At 43.1% G+C, this 18,634-nt stretch overlaps 1 pseudogene; it reads left to right on the top strand.

Annotated features, from left to right (window-relative positions):
* The first annotated feature begins 11,887 nt into the window (after nucleotides 1-11,887).
* On the top strand, nucleotides 11,888-12,537 carry LOC122214918 (annotated as a pseudogene).
* The last annotated feature ends 6,097 nt before the right edge of the window (nucleotides 12,538-18,634 follow it).

Below are 18,634 nucleotides of genomic sequence, written 5' to 3'. Positions count from 1 at the left end.
AAAAAAAATTTTTTTTTAATAAATAAAAAATAAAAAATGAACGATCATTTGGGAGATATATTTTTCAAATGTAAATTTCCTAGCTCTGCCCTAGAAACTGTGATTCACTAGGTCTGGGAAGGAACCCAGGAACCTGCACTCTTAATCTCTCCAGTTTATTCTGATATTGGTGGTTCAGGTGCCATACTTTGAAGAACATTACCCTGAAGGTGTAGGTATCCAGTTTCTTATGCAACAAAAAGATGAAAATAGTAATAATAGCTATCATTATTGAGTGCTTACTATGTGTTAAGCATTATTTTAAGTGCTTCACATGTTTTATCTCAGTATATATGTATATACTATATATATGTATATATAGTATATACTATTATTTATTATATATATATTCTATATTACTATATATTATATATGTGATATATATTCTATATTACTCTTATATATCAGCATATGTATTATATACTATTACAACTACTATAATTTCCCTATCACCACCTGCGCATGAGGAAACTGAAGAACAAAGAAGTTTAGTAATTTGTTTAAGGTCACACAACTTGTAAACAGCATAACCAGGATCTGAATGTTAGGTCCAGACACTGTGGTTAAGCTGCTCTTCCTGAGAAAATGAGAGGAATTTGGGTTGAGTTGGGTTAAGTTGTTCTGTAGCTGAGAAGGGAGGGTAGAGAACTGAAAGAAGGGAGATAATAAAGGAGGAAGCAAGATGATTTCTGTCCTGAGAAACCAGAGATCCCAGATGGTATGTGGGTTGCCCAGGAGGAAGAAATTGAGGCTCTAAGATATTAAGTAACCAGCTTTAGGCCATACACCTGGCTAATTGTTCCTTTAGCATTTATTGGACACCTACCGTTGCTGAGGCCTATGCTAGTCTGTAGAGATACAATCTATCCAGTACATTTCTTGTATTCCAAACAGCAAACTGATTCTGGCCACCTTTAACATAAAGGAAGTTGACTAGGAGGTGGTGCGGGAGTTCACAGGGCTAAAGGGAAGACTGAGTAAACCAGACTTGGAACAATCAGGGCCCAAATAAACAATACAGGGCCTGGGAAGCAGGAGGCACCTGCTGCATCAACTAGGCACCGCCAGTGGAATGAGTGAACATTAACCAGTTTTTCATGGCCTTGTATCTTGTCTTTCAAGATCCAAGGTTCTTGGAAAGAGCATGAGATTGATTGAGATTAGGTCCCATGCCTGCCTCATGGCTGTGTGAAAACAGCAAGAGAAAAGAATTTGTGAGAAGTCAGATGATGAATTTACTATTTGTCTTAGGACAGCACACCCTGAAGGCAGCTGGGTGAAATCATATGAGTGAAGGCAAGGGGTGATTGGACACTGAATGGGAAGAAAAACGCAAATATCCACTAATAACGGTGGTGAGAAAGATAGACACAGTCCCTCTCATATTGGAGTATATAGTCTAGCAGGGAGTCATACAAAATGGAAGTAATCAGACAAAATAATTAGAGTTTATGATTAGACCTGTGAGGGCAACAGACCAGGAGCAATGACAATGAATGGCAGAGGACCTACTATTGACTAGATTGGGTAGTCAATGGAAGCCTGTTTGAGGAAGTGATATTTAAGCTGATACCTAAAGATTGAGAGGGAACCATGGATATAAAGAATTGGCAATGGTCAATGGGGTGTGTGGGGAGGAAGGCATTGAGTTTGCAATGAGGGAGGCCAATGTGGGGTGAAATGAGCAAGAGGTGAGACTGGAGGAATTATCCTTGTCTTCAACTTTGAACCCACTTTAGCAATGGCCAAACAGACTTTGATAAAATTTACAATTCCTTGGATTATGCAAAGAGAAATTAACCCACACATAGACTTGCAAGATATGACCTGGATGAGAAAGAATGAACTCAAGAAAATCAGCAAAAGACACACAAGAATAGAGTGGGGGGAAGAAAGCAGGGTTGTTATAAAAACAAAAGAAGAATTAAAGATACAGCATTGGCTTGATCTATGTGTAGCTTTTTCATCAAAAAACAAACTATATAAAAACTTAAAAATTAACAGTAACAACTCAATAAATAGGATGAGAGGAAGGCAATGGCATGTAGGGAAAAATCATTGAAGGCATCCTTAAGACTGATAAGGTAGGAAAGACCTGATCTAGTTCATGGTACAGATTAGGAAACTAAGTCTCAGAGAAACCAGGATTCTCCAGAAACCAGGATTCTCACCGTCTGTCTCCTATACTAGCTGCCTCTTTTTCCTGGGTTGGGTGTCTGGTGAGACCAAGTAGGAGACCCACACCAGCTCCCTCCTCAACCCTTGCACCCAAGTGTTGTAAGGGCCCAAAAGGAAACAGAAACCTGGCCTTACGTAATGCCCTGAAGACAGATTTCTGGGACTCTGTGCCTCCAGCCCTCTCAATTTTCTTCCTGTCTCCTACCCACAAATGCTCACCATTGCAAAAGCCATTCTGTTAGGAAAACAAGACCAAGATATAAACTAGAACTACAACCTGAAAAGACTGGCTTCCTGTAGCTCAGCCTCCTGTCTCTGAACCCCTCTCCTCAGGAACCATACCCTCCACAAACTATGCATTCAGACCCTTCATGCCCTTTCCCCCAATACACACAGACTTCCCTGCTCTGGAAAAAGAGACAGGTACAGTGGGCTTTGCTTGTTGCTTCCTAGCATCCATTCCACCTTTCCCTTCCCTTTTCCAAATAGGACCCTGAATTCTCAGCTATGTAATTTGAGTGGGATTGACCTCAACCCATTTCCAGGAATGGGCCTAAATAGCTTAAACTAACCAACACACTCCAAATCCCTGCCACAGTGATTAGTTCAGGAATAAGCATATGACCCAAATCAGGTCAACAGAGCTAAAACCAAACCAAAACAAAACAAAACACCTCAATTCTGGAATTTTGGATTGAGCCATTTGGGGAAATGGGTCTTTTCTTTTCTGCTGGGTTTGAATTTGGAAGCACCAGACCTAGAAGCAGCTGGCAATTTATATGTACAAGACAAGATAAGGCAAGGCCAAGGCCAAAGCCTAATTCAACTGGTAAAGGTATAATGAGCCATGTTCAATGTAAGCAGTTTATTACTTACATACACAACAAGAATAAGCCAGCTCCCTGTGATCCTTGTACCCCACACCAAAAAGGATGACACTGAAACAAAAAGGGCTGGGCAATTGCAACATGAGTTGTAGGCACCTTGTTGCTAAGGAGCCAATTCTAGGCTGCAGTTAACAGGTTTTCTATTCTGTAGCTCCATTCTCAGTAGGATGGGGTAGAAAGTCCCATTAGCTCCTCAGAACCTGGGAAGAAGTAAGAAAACTCTCATTACAACTTCCCAGGGGAGATAGGGAGGCCCGGAGAACATGGCATCAGAGTCTTACAAGCCTCCCATCCTCTCATGTTCTGGGAGGGTCATGAGGCAGTCTGCCAAGACTCAGATTAAGTTTTTCAAACCTTTGCCCATGTGGCTTATATGAATGAAAACGTGTAAGGTCACCAGGTGACAAGGCAGAGCCATTCCCCTACACTAGCATGTGGTCACAAAGAGACTCTGTCAAGAATTAAGCCAACTTCTAGGAAGTGTTTTGGAAAAATTAGAAAAGACTGGATCTTAGTTCCATTATTTGAGACACTGGATCAAACCTTGCCTGAGGGCAATTAGTGCTAAACATTTCAACCAAATTTCTTTTCTACTTTAATCCCGTCTGAGTTGGGTCTTTAGCCACCTGCTACCAAAATTTCCTAACCAATACAACAGGAGATGGAAATCAGCCTCTGGATTTCTTCCCTGGCTTTAATTACCATTTATATTTTGGTGATTCTCATATCTTTATTTCCAGCCCAGGTTTCACTTATTGATATTCAGACATGTGTATCAAACTAAACATTGACACTTTAAATTCCAAATATCTAAATTTTTTAATGTTTATTTATTTTTGAGGGGGGATGGGGAAGAGAGAGAGGGAGACACAGAATCTGAAGCAGGCTCCAGGCTCTGAGCTGTCAGCACAGAGTTGACATGAGGCTCTCAAAGCCATGAACTGTGAAATCATGACCTGAGCCGAAGTTGGGCGCTTAACTGACTGAGTCACCCAGACGCCCCTAAATTCCAAATATCTAAAACCGAGCTCATGATCTTCCTTTCAACAACTCACTCTTCCTCCTTAATTCCTTATCTCTGTGAATGGCACCACCAGTCTTTCAGTTGTTCAACTAAAAACCTGAGAATTAGCCTTGACCTCTCCCAATGGCCATCCTTGTACATAATCCACCTTCAAGCTTTGGCCTAAAGATTAGTCAAATCAACCTACTCCTCTCCATCTTCACTGCCACTGCCCTGGTCTAAGCCACTAGCATTCCTCCCCTAGATGTCTACTATACTCTCCTAACAGGTCTCCTGTTGCCATTCTCCATCCTACAACCACTTTTTATGTTTGATACCCATTGGTTGAATGAATGAATAAACGAACAAATGAGTATCATTAACCCTTCACCTAAAACCCTTCACTTAAAACTCTTCACTGGCTTTCCTTTGCACTTAGTTTAAGAATTGAAGTCCTTTAGGATGGCTCACAAGGGCCATCATGATCTACCCCCCCTACCTACCTCCCTTGACTCATCCCCCACTTTTGTGCCCTATTTGCACCTGAGAAAATAAACTATGAATTGTCATTTCTTTGGTACATTCTACTGTGTACATCCCACTGGCTATCCAACAGCACTTGTCCTCACTTGGCAAAGTCCTACTTATCTTTCAAGGCACATTCTTCAAGTTTCCATCTCTATGAAGACTTTGGTTCCACCTGAGAGTTGGTTCTTTCTCCATACTCCGAAAGAAAGCACTAAGCAGCTGTCTCTAAACAGCACTTGGTAATCACTATCTGATAATTCTAGTATCTGAAGTTTTTGGCAGTCTGATTCCTTGTGTCTACTGAATCTTGCTCATGGTGGATTGTTTCCTTGTGTATTTCATCAATTGTTTGCTTGTGGATTATTAAATAATGTTTGGAAGGGCTTTATACATAGGAATTCTGCATAGCCTGAAACTGGGGTGGAGGACATCCAGAGAAGATTTGCGTTTGTTTCTCCTAGGCATCTGAGAGTTAGTTTGGGAGTACATCTCCTTTTGTGTGAATTTCTCAGCCTTGAAGTTTACCAGCCATTCAGGTGATATAAATTTGAACTCCAGACTCATCGAGGACAGGAGTGTGGTTTCAGATTCTCAGATCATTTCTTTCCCGCACCCAAATGCCAGGTCAAGATGGACATATATCCTTTTTGTTTCCTTTGCTAGTAGTCAGAAGTTTGTTTTCTTCTAATCTATCACTGTGGGTATAGCTCTTCAAGGGTCTCAGTTCGAATCCCAAACTTCATGTAAACCCAAGTCTTCATCTCCCCAAACATCTGTTAAAAACCCCAAACTGTTGAAGGTTCAGTTGTGCATTTAAAGGATGTTTGAGGGCACCTGGGTGGCTTAGTCGGCTAAGCTTCCAACTCTCTCTTTTCTTTTTTTTTTTTTTTAGAGATTGAGAGAGAGAGAGAGAGAGAGAGAGAGAGAATCTTAAGCAGGCTCCACACTCAGCATGGAGCCCGATGTGGGGTGAGATCCCATGATTATCAAGCTCTGGGAGGGCAGGAAATGGATATGACACATTTCTGAGTCAAGACACCGAGCCCAAGATCTGGCACCGAGCACATGCTGAGAACATTTGTTGATACCAAACTTCCATTCAGACACTTCTAGTGATGGGGAGCTCACTCTTTCCCAAAGTAGCCTTGCCTTTTCTTTGGAGAGGGCTATGTTACCTAGGTGACCATCTGCCTAATGGGGGACAGACTATCCCTAGCCTATGCTCCTCCTTCCCAACACTCAGCTTGTCCACTCACATTCTGCAGAGAGAGGCTCAGGGCCTAGATGATCCCAGTGATAACTGGGACTTTGAGCTTTGATTCTGGGTGAAACACATAGGCTGCTTCTAGATGTAAACCTAAAGCTTTCATGCACCATTGGTGGAAGTCTAACCTGGCACATTTTGGGAGAGCATTTTTTGAAATTTAAAATATAGGGGCCCCAGGGTGGCTCAGTTGGTTACACATCCGACTTCGGCTCAGGTCATGACCTCACGGTTGGTGAGTTCGGTCCCCCTGTCGGGCTCTGTGCTGACAGCTCAGAGCCTGGAGCCTGCTTCACATTCTGTGTCTCCCTCTGTCTCTGCCCCTCCCCCACTCACACTCTGTTTCTCTCTCTCAAAAATAAATAAACATTAAAAAAATTTAAAAAAAGAAATTTAAAATATGTATACCTATCAGTCTTGTAAGTGATTTCTCTGAATCTATTCTATTCACACAAAAATAGTAATTGTAGTGTTGTTTGTGGCAGCAAAAAATTGAAAACTACCCAAATGTCCCTCAATAAACTATCTACAGTTAAATAGGCTATCTACAGCCACACAATGGGAAACTGGAAGGCAGTTTTTTTATGAGGTAGGTAGGTCTATGTGTCTATGTGTATTGACATAGGTCGAACTCAAGTCATATTGCTGAGTGGAAAATGTGAGTGTTCAGGACAGAGTATATAATATGATATATTTATGTAAAAACAAACTTATAAGCAGTAAAAATCGGTACATCCTAAAGCCTATTTGGTAATATCAATCAACATTTAAAATGCTATTTAAACTTTTCACATAACCTCACCTGACTAATCCCCACTAATAAATGTTCATCTTATGAATAAATATGCAAAGTAATGGATGCAAATATTAATTGCAGCATTATCTGTAATAATAAAATATTGAGAACAACCTTTCTTTCCACAGGGGAATTGACACACATTGTGCATAAATACAATGGGATACTATGCACGTGTAAGAAAAAAGTGAGGCTACTGATAAGGAAAGGTCTGCAAAATACACTGTAAAGTGAAAAAAAAAAACTAGGTGCAGAACAGTGTCTCTATTTGTGTGAAAAATACATATAAGTATATATGCACTGGATTTTAACTGCCTAGAATACTTCTGGAAGGAATAACAGGAAACTAGAATTAGTGTTTGCCTCCAGGGAGGAGACTGGATGGTGGGAACAGGGGAGGGAGGGGCACCTGGCTTTTACTATATTCCCTATTGAACCATTGGAATTCTGAACTATGTCCCTGTAATTAAGTAAATAAAAAAATGTAAAGCATAATTCTAAAACTAGAAGCAAAAGCAAAACAAGCCTAATGAAACAAAACACTCCATACACACACACACACACACACATGTATATATATATAGTAGAAAAAGGGAAGGAGGGGCACATGAGTGGCTCAATTGGTTGAGCATCTGACTCTTGATTTCGGCTCAGGTCATGATCCCGGAGTTGCGGGATCAAGCCCCACATCAGGATCTGCACTCAGTGCAGAGCCTGCTTAAGTGAGCCTGGGTGGCTCAGTCAATTAAGCATCTGACTCCTGGTTTCAGCTCAGGTTGTGATCTCATGGTTTGTGGGTTCAAGCCCCACATTAAGCCCCACATCAAGCCCCACATCGAGCCCTGCATTGAGCTCCGTGCTGGCAGTGTGGAGCCTGCTTGGGATTTTCTCCCTTCCTTACTTGCTTGTGTGCTCTCTCTCTCTCAAAGTAAATAAATAAACTTAAGAAAAATATTCTCCCTCTCTCGCCCTCCCTCTGCCCACTCTCTTGCTTGCCTTCTCCCTCTGTCTAAAAAAAAAAAAAAAAAAAAAAAAAAAGGAAAAGATACACTCCCAATCAGGGGCAGTGGTGGAAAGTCTCTTGAATTGGATGACGGATGGTCAAGGGACTTTAACTTTATCTTAATTGTTTGAATTTTATACTTACAACGTTTTTAATTACAAAATTTGTTTGTTTCAATTTACATAAATTGTTGCATCATTTAAAATACATTTTAAATTTTTTTTTAACGTTTATTTATTTTTGAGACAGAGAGAGACAGAGCATGAACAGGGGAGGGGCAGAGAGAGGGGGAGACACAGAATCTGAAACAGGCTCCAGGCTCTGAGCTGTCAGCACAGAGCCCGATGCAGGGCTCGAACTCACGGACCTTGAGATCATGACCTGAGCCAAAGTCGGCCGCCCAACCGACTGAGCCACCCAGGCGCCCCTAAAATACATTTTAATTTTAAAAAGTAGAATTCAAATGGATAGAATTCAACTACCCCAAGGCAAAAGAGTGAGGCTGAAGCTGACTCTCCTTCTTCTGAGAGAAGGATTCATATCATGCCCTTTGTCCCACCTGCCCTCCCCCAAGGAATACCTTGGCTCAGAAAGAGGCTGAGCTACTCCCAGCATCATTCCAAAGAGCCTCTCCTGTCACCTCTCATGCACTTGACTCCCTGTTCCCAGAGTTCTGGGCTGAGAACAAGAGCCAATTAGCTATAGGGTCATATTTCCAGAGTCCCCGTCGATGTGAGGTTGAACAGGGCCAGTCTAGGAAAATTGGGACATCTGGCTCCCACCTTTTACCTCTCTGTTCATTCCCTTCAATGCCCTGCTGCCCTGTTCCCACCTCCCAGTCTGTGTTTCTCAGTCCATTCAGTGGAGAGTGCAGTGAAAAAACCCAGTCAACTAGAAGTGTAGGGATTTAGTGTTCCTAATCTCTTAACTAGTTGTATTTTAGGAGGCATCTAAATAGGGAAATGCTTAACTGTGAGGGAGGAAGCTATAATGGTGGAATTTCTGGTACAGTGAGGAAGGGATCCTAAGGTAAAAGGGCTTCCCTATCACTCTTGAGTCATGTTGGTTGTCAATACCATATAGTGCTTAACAGCTAGATGGGCTCTAGAGCCAGGCTAAAAAGATTCATATCCCAGTCTATCACTTAGTAGCTGTCAAGCCTTGGGCAGATAATTCAAGCTCTCTGTGCCTCATTTTCCAAGCCTACAAGACGGGGATAATAAGAGTAGCTCCCTTATGTGATTGTTCTGAAGCTGTAATGAAATATTACATGAAAACCATTGAGAATACCTCCTGGAACATAGAAAACAATCAATTAACATTAGCCATGGTTGTTATTACTTGTACAAATAATTTTTCTTTCTTAAGGACAGAACTGAAACACTTTGAAGACCTCTGCAGTAGAAAAATTAAATCTGTCAAGCTAATAAATCACTCTGATATAGAGCAAAGAGGTAGTAGTCAGTAGCTTTTTAATCCAACCTAAGTCAGGAATGATTTTGAGACAGAGGAAATTCTTGAACAAAAGCCCAAGGAAAATGATGTTATGATCAAAATCTGTGGCAACTTCATTTCAAAGATGGAAAACATCTTATCTGAGGGTTATGAACTGCTAAACTTCCCCTTCTCAAATGAGTTGGTCAATGTTGGTTTTGTACATGTAGGTCAGTGGTAACATTGTAGTTTCTTAAATAAATTGAGTAAGTATATTTCCATGTTGCTTCTTTTTTTCCTTTTTAAGCCACCTTTGCTGAGGTGTAATGAATTTTGACACCATGTAACCACTCCCACAGTCAAATTATAGAGCACTCCATCACTCCAGAAAATTCCTTTGCTCCCCTTTGTACTCAGTCGGTCCTTCCACCCATCACAGGCAGCTATTGACCTGCTCTCTGTCAGTATACATACTCCTTTTGCCTGTTCTAGAAGTTCATACTAATGGTATCATATGATATGTACTCTTTAGCATCTGGTTTCTTCTGTTCAGCATCGTATTTTGAGGTTCATCCATATTTTTAAGGTATTATAGTTCATTCCTTTTTATTGCTAAGTAGTCATCCATCATAGGAATAATACTGCAATTCTGTTACCTTTATATACTAGAGTTTGAAAATAAAGGTTGACTGAGTTTGAACTCTTGGAGAAGAGAGTGAAGGGGTAAGATCTGGAAATGAAAACTTCCTGTGTCTTTCCTGTCCCTTTCACTCACTCATTCGATTATCGTGGGTAAGCCCTTCCCCCTCATCCACACTTCAGTTTCCTCATCTGTAAATTTAGCGCACTAGATTATCTGTAAATAACCATTCCATGCAATCCCATTACAGGTAGAAGGGTTTCTTCTCCCACAAGAAGGTACATTTTAAAAAATGCTTATTTATTTATTTTGAGAGAGAGAACACGTGCACGAGAGAGTGCGTGCATACACAAGTAGGGGGAGGGGTTGAGGGAGAGGGAGAGAGAATCTTAGGCAGGCTCCAAGCTCAGCTGGGAACCTGACTCAGAGCCTCAACGCAGGATCACGACTTGAGCCGAAATCAAGAGTCAGACACGTGAAGGACTGAGCCACCCAGGCACCCCAGGAAGACACATTTTTTTTAAGACCCACAAGTAAGGTCCTACCCCCGACAGAGACCCAGAGAATTCCTCTGGAAGACAGGGAGAATAAAATCCATACAAAACCAGACAAGTAGATGGAGAACAAGCAGGAAGGCCCAGGTAAGTTCAGGAATTGATCAATAAATAATTACAACCTATTCATGGTCTCTATCCCTAGCTTTTCTACCCAAAGATCCCATTGGTAGACTCATGGCTTGAATCAAGGGAATCAGGCCAGGAGGGTTTTATGGAGTAGAAGGAGTTCTGAGGACCTCAGAGAACAGGTCATGGTAAAGGGCTGAGGCTGCCATTCTGGGCCTAGAGGTTGAGTGAGTAGAAAATCAAGGGAAAGGGTGGTAGGAAGAGCTTGGTCAGAGAATGAGTCAGTATCTTTCAAAGATCCCATACTCCATAATCCAAATACTCCCATAAGCCAAATAAATCCCAGGGCCCCACATGGCCCAGGCTTAGCCTCCAATGTCACATTCAAGAACTGCCATGTAAAGAATAAATTGTTGAAAACAAAGCAAATGATCAGCTACAGGGAACTGATTGGACAACTTCAGTCTATCCATACTATGATATAATGTAATACTATGTGGTTATTAACAAAGAATGAAGAAGTACTATGTACTATTAGGGACTGATCTCCATGTTATATTGTTAAGTTAAAAAAAGCAAATTTCAGGACGTCTGGCTCAGTCGGTTGAGCGTCTGACTTCGGCTCAGGTCATGACCTCGCAGTTCGTGAGTTCAAGCCTCGCGTCAGGCTCTGTGCTGACAGCTCACAGCCTGGAGCCTGCTTCAGATTCTGCGCCTCCCTCCCTCTCTGCTCCTTCCCCGCTCATGCTCTGTCTCTCTCTGTCTCTCAAAAATGAATAAACATTAAACATTTTTTTTTTTATAAAAAGCAAATTTCAGGGGTGCCTGGGTAGCTCAGTCGGTTAAGTGTCCAGCTTTGGCTCAAGTCATGATCTCACAGTTCATGAGTTTGAGCCTGCATTGGGCTCTGTGCTGACAGCCCAGACCTGGAGCCTGCTTCAGATTCTGTGTCTCCCTCTCTCTCTGCCCCTGCCCCACTCACACTCTGTCTGTCTCTCTCAAAAATAAATAAACATTAAAATAAATTTTAAAAAAAGAAAATTTCAGAACAGTATGCACAGCTCTCGTTTGTGTTCAAAATGGGGTGATCACATATACATATACGTACATACATATCCGTATGTATATGTAAAGAATATTTCCAACACTTCACTCAAGAAGCTGGGTAACAGCAGTCACCCCTAAGGAGCAGAAGTTGATTGGAGGGTGCTGGGGTTAGAAATGAGAAGGAAACCTATATCCTTTTATTCTCTAGGCTTTTGAATTACGTGCATTTCAATCTATTCAGAAATGAATGAAAATGTATTAAATCCAAGAACAACAGTCCAGCTCCCAAAAGTAATTTTAAAATGGCTCTAGGCTTGTGGCCAGACAACCCCTCATGGCCAGGGCCGCTGCTTGTGCTTGGGTGGGGTGTGGTGCCCCCACCCCACCCCCCTCTTCCCCCGCCACCCCCCAACCCCCAGCACACACCCCACCCCGGGTCAGGAAGATGGTGAAGTATTTCTGGGCCAGAGCTTGATTGCTCCACAGTTCCTGGGACCAAGTGTTGGCTGCCTTCCGGCAGCAGCACCCGAATCCCTATAGCAAACGTGTCTTGACCGAAGACGGAGTGCACCAGGAGGTGGCCCCTGACCCAGTGTCTCCTGACCAAGACCAACAGGATGCCCTGCTGGGCGGAGTGACTGCTTCCTGCCAGTGTTGCTCCCTCAGTGTGCATCCTGGAGGATTCTATTGTGGACTCACAGAACTAGACCATGACCACCTTCACCTGGAACATCAACCAGGCCCAGCTGCTGGTGGTGGAAGAACTATGTGTTTACTGTGTGAACTCTGATAACAGCGGCTAGACCAAAATCCGCTGGGAAGCCTGGGTCTCCTCCAGCTTATTTGATGTCTCCAAAGCTGTCCACGAATTTGGCCTTGCCTGGTTCAAGAGCAATTGTGACCAAGACTAGGAAGGGCTTTGAATACATCTTGGCCAAGCTGCAAGGTGAGGCCCCTTCCGAACCCCTTGTTGAGACAGCCAAGGAAGCCAAGGAGAAGGCAAGGGGGACAGCACTGGCAGCTACAGAGGAGGCCAAGGACCTTGCCAGCAAGGCCGCTACCAAGCAGCAACAGCAGCAGCAGCAGTTTGTGTAGCTAGCCCAGGCCCTGGTGTGGTAGGACACCTGACCACCCTGCTCAAATCCCTCCACGTTTTCCCTCTTGTGCTTTATTATTAAAAGTCAACCTCCAGCCCTTTCTCTTGTCTGGGTGGTGGGTTGGGGATGGGAGTCCCGTTTGGCATTTACAGTGCACCAGGCCCGTTACCCATGTCTGAGTGGGGCCTGCTCATTCCCACGTGAGGCAGTTGATGACGGGCACAGAGAGGTGCAGTGACTTGTCCAGGATCACAGACAGCATGCAGGTGCAATGGTAAAAAATGCTAGACTGTAAGCTCCATGAGGGCAGGGACCTTTGTTGCATTCTCTCATGTGTCCCAAGTACCTGGAACAATACCTAACACAAAACAGGCACTTTTTTGTTGACTTAAAAAAAATGACTCTAATATTTATTTATAATTCTTGAAAGACATCAGAGGGTCTATAATCCAGGTCAACACTCTTTAGAATCTCCTGTGTTCTCATTAACCCTCTCAAGCCACATTGTTGCCTCTCAGTGCCCCTCACTCACCAAACTTGTCACTTTCCATCAAAAATTGTCCCCCGAGGCCCTTTCCCACAGCTTTGCTTTTCTTTTTCCTCCCCACCTTACCATTCAGTGTCTGTCATCCTGTTATCCTACTTTTGTGTCTCACACACACACACACACACACACACAAAGCAGTCAGACAAAATAAAACTCTCCTTAGAAAATCATGGGCAGTCTACTACAAAGCTGTCATCATCAAGACAGCATGGTATTGGCACAAAAACAGACACATAGACCAATGGAATAGAATAGAAACCCCAGAACTAGACCCACAAACGTATGGCCAACTCATCTTTGACAAAGCAGGAAAGAACATCCAATGGAAAAAAGACAGTCTCTTTAACAAATGGTGCTGGGAGAACTGGACAGCAACATGCAGAAGGTTGAAACTAGACCACTTTCTCACACCATTCACAAAAATAAACTCAAAATGGATAAAGGACCTGAATGTGAGACAGGAAACCATCAAAACCTTAGAGGAGAAAGCAGGAAAAGACCTCTCTGACCTCAGCCGTAGCAATCTCTTACTCGACACATCCCCAAAGGCAAGGGAATTAAAAGCAAAAGTGAATTACTGGGACCTTATGAAGAGAAAAAGCTTCTGCACAGCAAAGGAAACAACCAACAAAACTAAAAGGCAACCAACGGAATGGGAAAGGGTATTTGCAAATGACATATCAGACAAAGGGCTAGTATCCAAAATCTATAAAGAGCTCACCAAACTCCACACCCGAAAAACAAATAACCCAGTGAAGAAATGGGCAGAAGACATGAATAGACACTTCTCTAAAGAAGACATCCGGATGGCCAACAGGCACATGAAAAGATGTTCAACGTCGCTCCTTATCAGGGAAATACAAATCAAAACCACACTCAGATATCACCTCACGCCAGTCAGAGTGGCCAAAATGAACAAATCAGGAGACTATAGATGCTGGAGAGGATGTGGAGAAACGGGAACCCTCCTGCACTGTTGGTGGGAATGCAAATTGGTGCAGCCGCTCTGGAAAGCAGTGTGGAGGTTCCTCAGAAAATTAAAAATAGACCTACCCTATGACCCAGCAATAGCACTGCTAGGAATTTACCCAAGGGATACAGGAGTACTGATGCATAGGGGCACTTGTACCCCAATGTTTATAGCAGCACTCTCAACAATAGCCAAATTATGGAAAGAGCCTAAATGTCCATCAACTGATGAATGGATAAAGAAATTGTGGTTTATATACACAATGGAATACTACGTGGCAATGAGAAAGAATGAAATATGGCCTTTTGTAGCAACGTGGATGGAACTGGAGAGTGTGATGCTAAGTGAAATAAGCCATACAGAGAAAGACAGATACCATATGGTTTCACTCTTATGTGGATCCTGAGAAACTTGACAGAAATCCATGGGGGAGGGGAAGGAAAAAAAAAAAAAAAAAAGAGGTTAGAGTGGGAGAGAGCCAAAGCATAAGAGACTGTTAAAAACTGAGAACAAACTGAGGGTTGATGGGGGGTGGGAGGGAGGGGAGGGTGGGTGATGGGTATTGAGGAGGGCACCTTTTGGGATGAGCACTGGGTGTTGTGTGGAAACCAATTTGACAATAAATTTCATATATTAAAAAAAAAAAAGAAAATCATGGGCAGAGGACAAGTAAGCAGACAAAGGAATTCCCCATTAATGCCCTCATTGTACAGAAACAGAGACCCACAGAGGGACAGAAAGTCACCCCAAATTACATAGCAAGTCAGAAGCAGAGCCAAGACAAAGGTGCAGGGCTCCTGATTTGAAATCATATTCCAGGGCATTCAACCCATTTGTCCCACGCAAGCTTCTACTCATCCTTCAAAGTGTACCTCAGATGCCTTGTCTTCCCTGAAGCCTTCCTTGAATCTCTCTCTCTCTCTCTCTCTCTTTTTTTTTTTTTTTTTTTGGATTCCCCTAGCATCTTGTCTTACCCACTGTCATAGCCCCTATCTCCCTGTTTTATAATGTCTCTGATTATATTTCTGCTTACACTGAAAGAGATTCTCAAGTATAGAAAAGGCACCTGTCTCCCAGAGAGTAACTAGTCATTACTGAGTGTGATGAATTGAAAGTGTATAATGCTCTAAGGACAGGCAGACAATATGTTTTGGGGGCTGTGAGAAGGGAGAAGTTATTTCTTCCCAAAGAGATCTTGGAAAGCTTCCTGGAAGGAGTGCCTTTTGGCTGATATATACCTAGAGTTGCATCCCACATATTGAAGTTACTTAATTTCAAGTATATGACTTTGGCAAAAGAAAAAAAGATAGGAAAAAATATGTTTTCCCATTTGTAACACTATTATGAGTTTTACAAAAATATTTGCACGAAGACAAAATGTACTAGTTGGGGGCGCCTGGATGGCTCAGTTGGTTAAGCATCTGACTTCAGTTCAGGTCATGATCTTGCAGTTTGTGAGTTTGAGCCCCACACTGGGCTCTACACTGACAGTGAAGAGCCTGCTTGGTATTCTCTCTCTTTCCCTCTCTCTTTGGCCCTCCCCCACTTGCTCTCTCTCTCTCTCTCTCTCTCTCAAAATAATAAATAAATAAACTTTAAAAATACCTTTAAAAAAAAGACAAAATGTACTCGAGTAAGATTAGTAACTCAAGCTGCCTCTTGATTTTCATGCAAAAAACTTTTTGAACACATGTGTAGAAGTCTTCTATGGTTGTGTTACAAACTTCCACAAACTTAGGGGCTCAAGACAACACTTACTTATTAGCTACAGTCTTATTAGTCAGAAGTCCAGGCACAGCTCATTTGGGTTCTCTGCTCAGGGACCCACAGGGTGAAATTGAGGTGTTGACCACAGTGTCCTCATCTGAAGACTCAAATAGGGAAACTTTTTCTTCCAGGCTCCCTCAGGTTGTTGGCAGAATTCATTTCCTTGCAGCCATATTATTAAGATCCTTATTTTATTGCTATCTGTTATCTGGGGGCTGCTCTCAGCTTCTAGAGGCCCCTCTTGGGTCCTTGCCATGTGGCCCTCTCCAAAACATGGCAGTTTGCTACTCCAAGGCCAACATGGGAGTGCTGCTTGAGAAAATGATTTTATGTTAGGTAAAGATACTGTAAAATTTTCACACATAGGCTTTATCATTTTTACACTATTTATTATTATATGTGCACAGATGTACATCCAATATTTCTATACACTGCTATATATACAGAAACATGATCTTGGGCCTCAGCAGTCTGAGACTCAATTTCCTCATCTGTAAAATGGGGATAGAAACGCTGTCCATCCTGGAGAGTGACAGGCATACAGTAAATGCTCAATAAATATAAGCTGCCAATTACATTAATAAAGAATTAATAAAGAATAAAGAGGGTCTAGACACATGGAGATTAGGTAGGGGGAGAGGGATGGGCTCCCTAGGAAGAGGAAACTGGGAGAGCAAAATCCTGGAAGCAGAAAAACTGGTGGTAGCTTGGAGTGTGATCATTTGCATGGTGTGTGTGTGTGTGTGTGTGTGTGTTGACGGAGAAGGCCAAATGAGTGGGTGAGGGCAGCTTCACTCACCCCTCGAGTCAGTACTTACTGAATGTTTACTGTGTACCAAGTACCACGAGAGCATGCCTGGTCTGTCGTGTGAATTGCAGCCTAGAGATGGTAGGGAGCCAAGGAGGAGCTATGAGCAGAAAAGGGCAGTGGTCTGAGCTGCAGGGAGCCCATCTGCTCCTAGAAGAGTGGCTGCCTCAGCAGGGGGGAACCTCATTGTCTACCTTCTCCTTCCCAGCCTCAAAGCTGGAGGGATGCCACCATTTCCTTCCAAAAGTTCTAAATGTGGGAATTCATGCAGGGCATTCACACCAGAGCAGCTCACTTGGGTAATTGTCTACACTCAAACATACCCAAGGAACCCCAAAGTCACCACCCCAACCTCAAATCATGGGCAGGTGGACTAAAACCAAGCCAGGCATTTCACTTCCTGTCACCTGCCTCCTCTTCCTGAAATGAATCCTGTCCTGACTATTCCTTCCTCCAGGGAGGACAAACAGACACAAACAAACTCGGATGCCTGAAGGTTGGGACTGGAGATACTGTTTAGGAAGCATGAGGCCAGCCACTTTGTAGATGGGAAAACTGACAAAGAAAGTGATTTACCCAGGAACCCAGGCAGTGAGCCCAAGGATAGAACCAGGACTGAAATTTGGATTTACTGACAATCAGGCCAAGGTGTTCACACACACACACACACACACACACACACACACACACCATCCTCAATTTAAACACCTCTGAGTTGGACAACAAACCTATCTGAATAGAAATTCTGGATATATGGCTCCTGGTTAAGGTATAGAACATTTGGTTTGGGAGGAGTTTGGGGATTATGTCTGCCCTAGTTGGCTTTACCAATTAAATTTTTTCCCGTCTCTGTCCCAGTTTCTTGTACCAGTAAAATGGAAAGAAAATTATTATCTACATAAAGTGTTGTTGTGAAGATTAAATTAATTATTGACATGGGTAAGGACTTAGAATAGTACCTGACACATAGAAATCCCAATAGTATCATAATTAATCTTCTCATTTAACTGTAGTTCTGGGACTAGTGGAGGGCAGGGAAGGGCTATGCTTCTGAGTGATCAGGACTCCTGATTTTGACTCAGATTCCAAGCTACCCTGTGGTCTTTGTCTCAGCCTTGCTGTCTATCTGAGAGGGGAAAGGGAGAAGGGATGAATGGTGAGGCAGTTCTCCAGCGGGCTCATATCTTCAAGTACACACAAGGTCTGTGAAGGACGCACCCAGGCTGACACACCTGACACATCTCTGCCCTTTGAAGTGGGGGGCCCCAAGCCATTGGTGAGGCCCCAGGGTTTGGTGAGGGCAAGCCTCAGGCTCAGACAGGAATAGAAGGATGGCCTCTTGACCTCCAATCCTGGAGCCCATAAAACTGGGAAGGTGCTTATATCTGAGCAGGGATTGGATGGGTATGGGCATCTGTTAACTCCGTGGGTGTGAGTTCATGTGCATGTGTGTATGTTTGTACACGGATGCCTCCATGTGTATATGAAGACATCCATATCTATCCAGCAATGGCAGTCTCTAATTGGAAATAAGTCTCCAGGATTACCCCCAGCATGGTGCCCACTGCCTCTTTTTACAACCCTCAGGTCCAGACCAGGGTCCCAGAATACTAAGCTCCCCCACTCCTTTGCCACCAGGTTCAATAGATAGCTCTGCTGGTCTACAATTCTAAGCAGGTAACTTGACCTCTCTGTGCCTGTGTGCCTCAGTTTCTCCACCTGTAAGATGAGGAGTTTGGATGAATTAAGATCTGAGGTGTCCTCCAACCCTGATAATAAATCTACAGTGCAGAGGGATGGGTCCTAGGGGTTTCAGGAGAGGATACCGCTACTTCCATGGGTACCTCTGATTCTACAGAGAAATGGAAGACTGGGATCTGCCCTAGCAGCCTGTACATGGGGTTCAGCCAAAGCTGGGAGCAGAATCTAGCTCATCAGAGTGTATGCCAGAGGCCCCTTCCCTGGGCTTGAGAAATGAAAATCCTGTGCCCAACAGAATGCTC

This window comes from Panthera leo, chromosome A3, assembly GCF_018350215.1.
Source record: "Panthera leo isolate Ple1 chromosome A3, P.leo_Ple1_pat1.1, whole genome shotgun sequence".
Taxonomy (NCBI): Eukaryota; Metazoa; Chordata; class Mammalia; order Carnivora; family Felidae; genus Panthera; species Panthera leo.
This window is presented reverse-complemented; position numbering and strand designations above follow the sequence as displayed.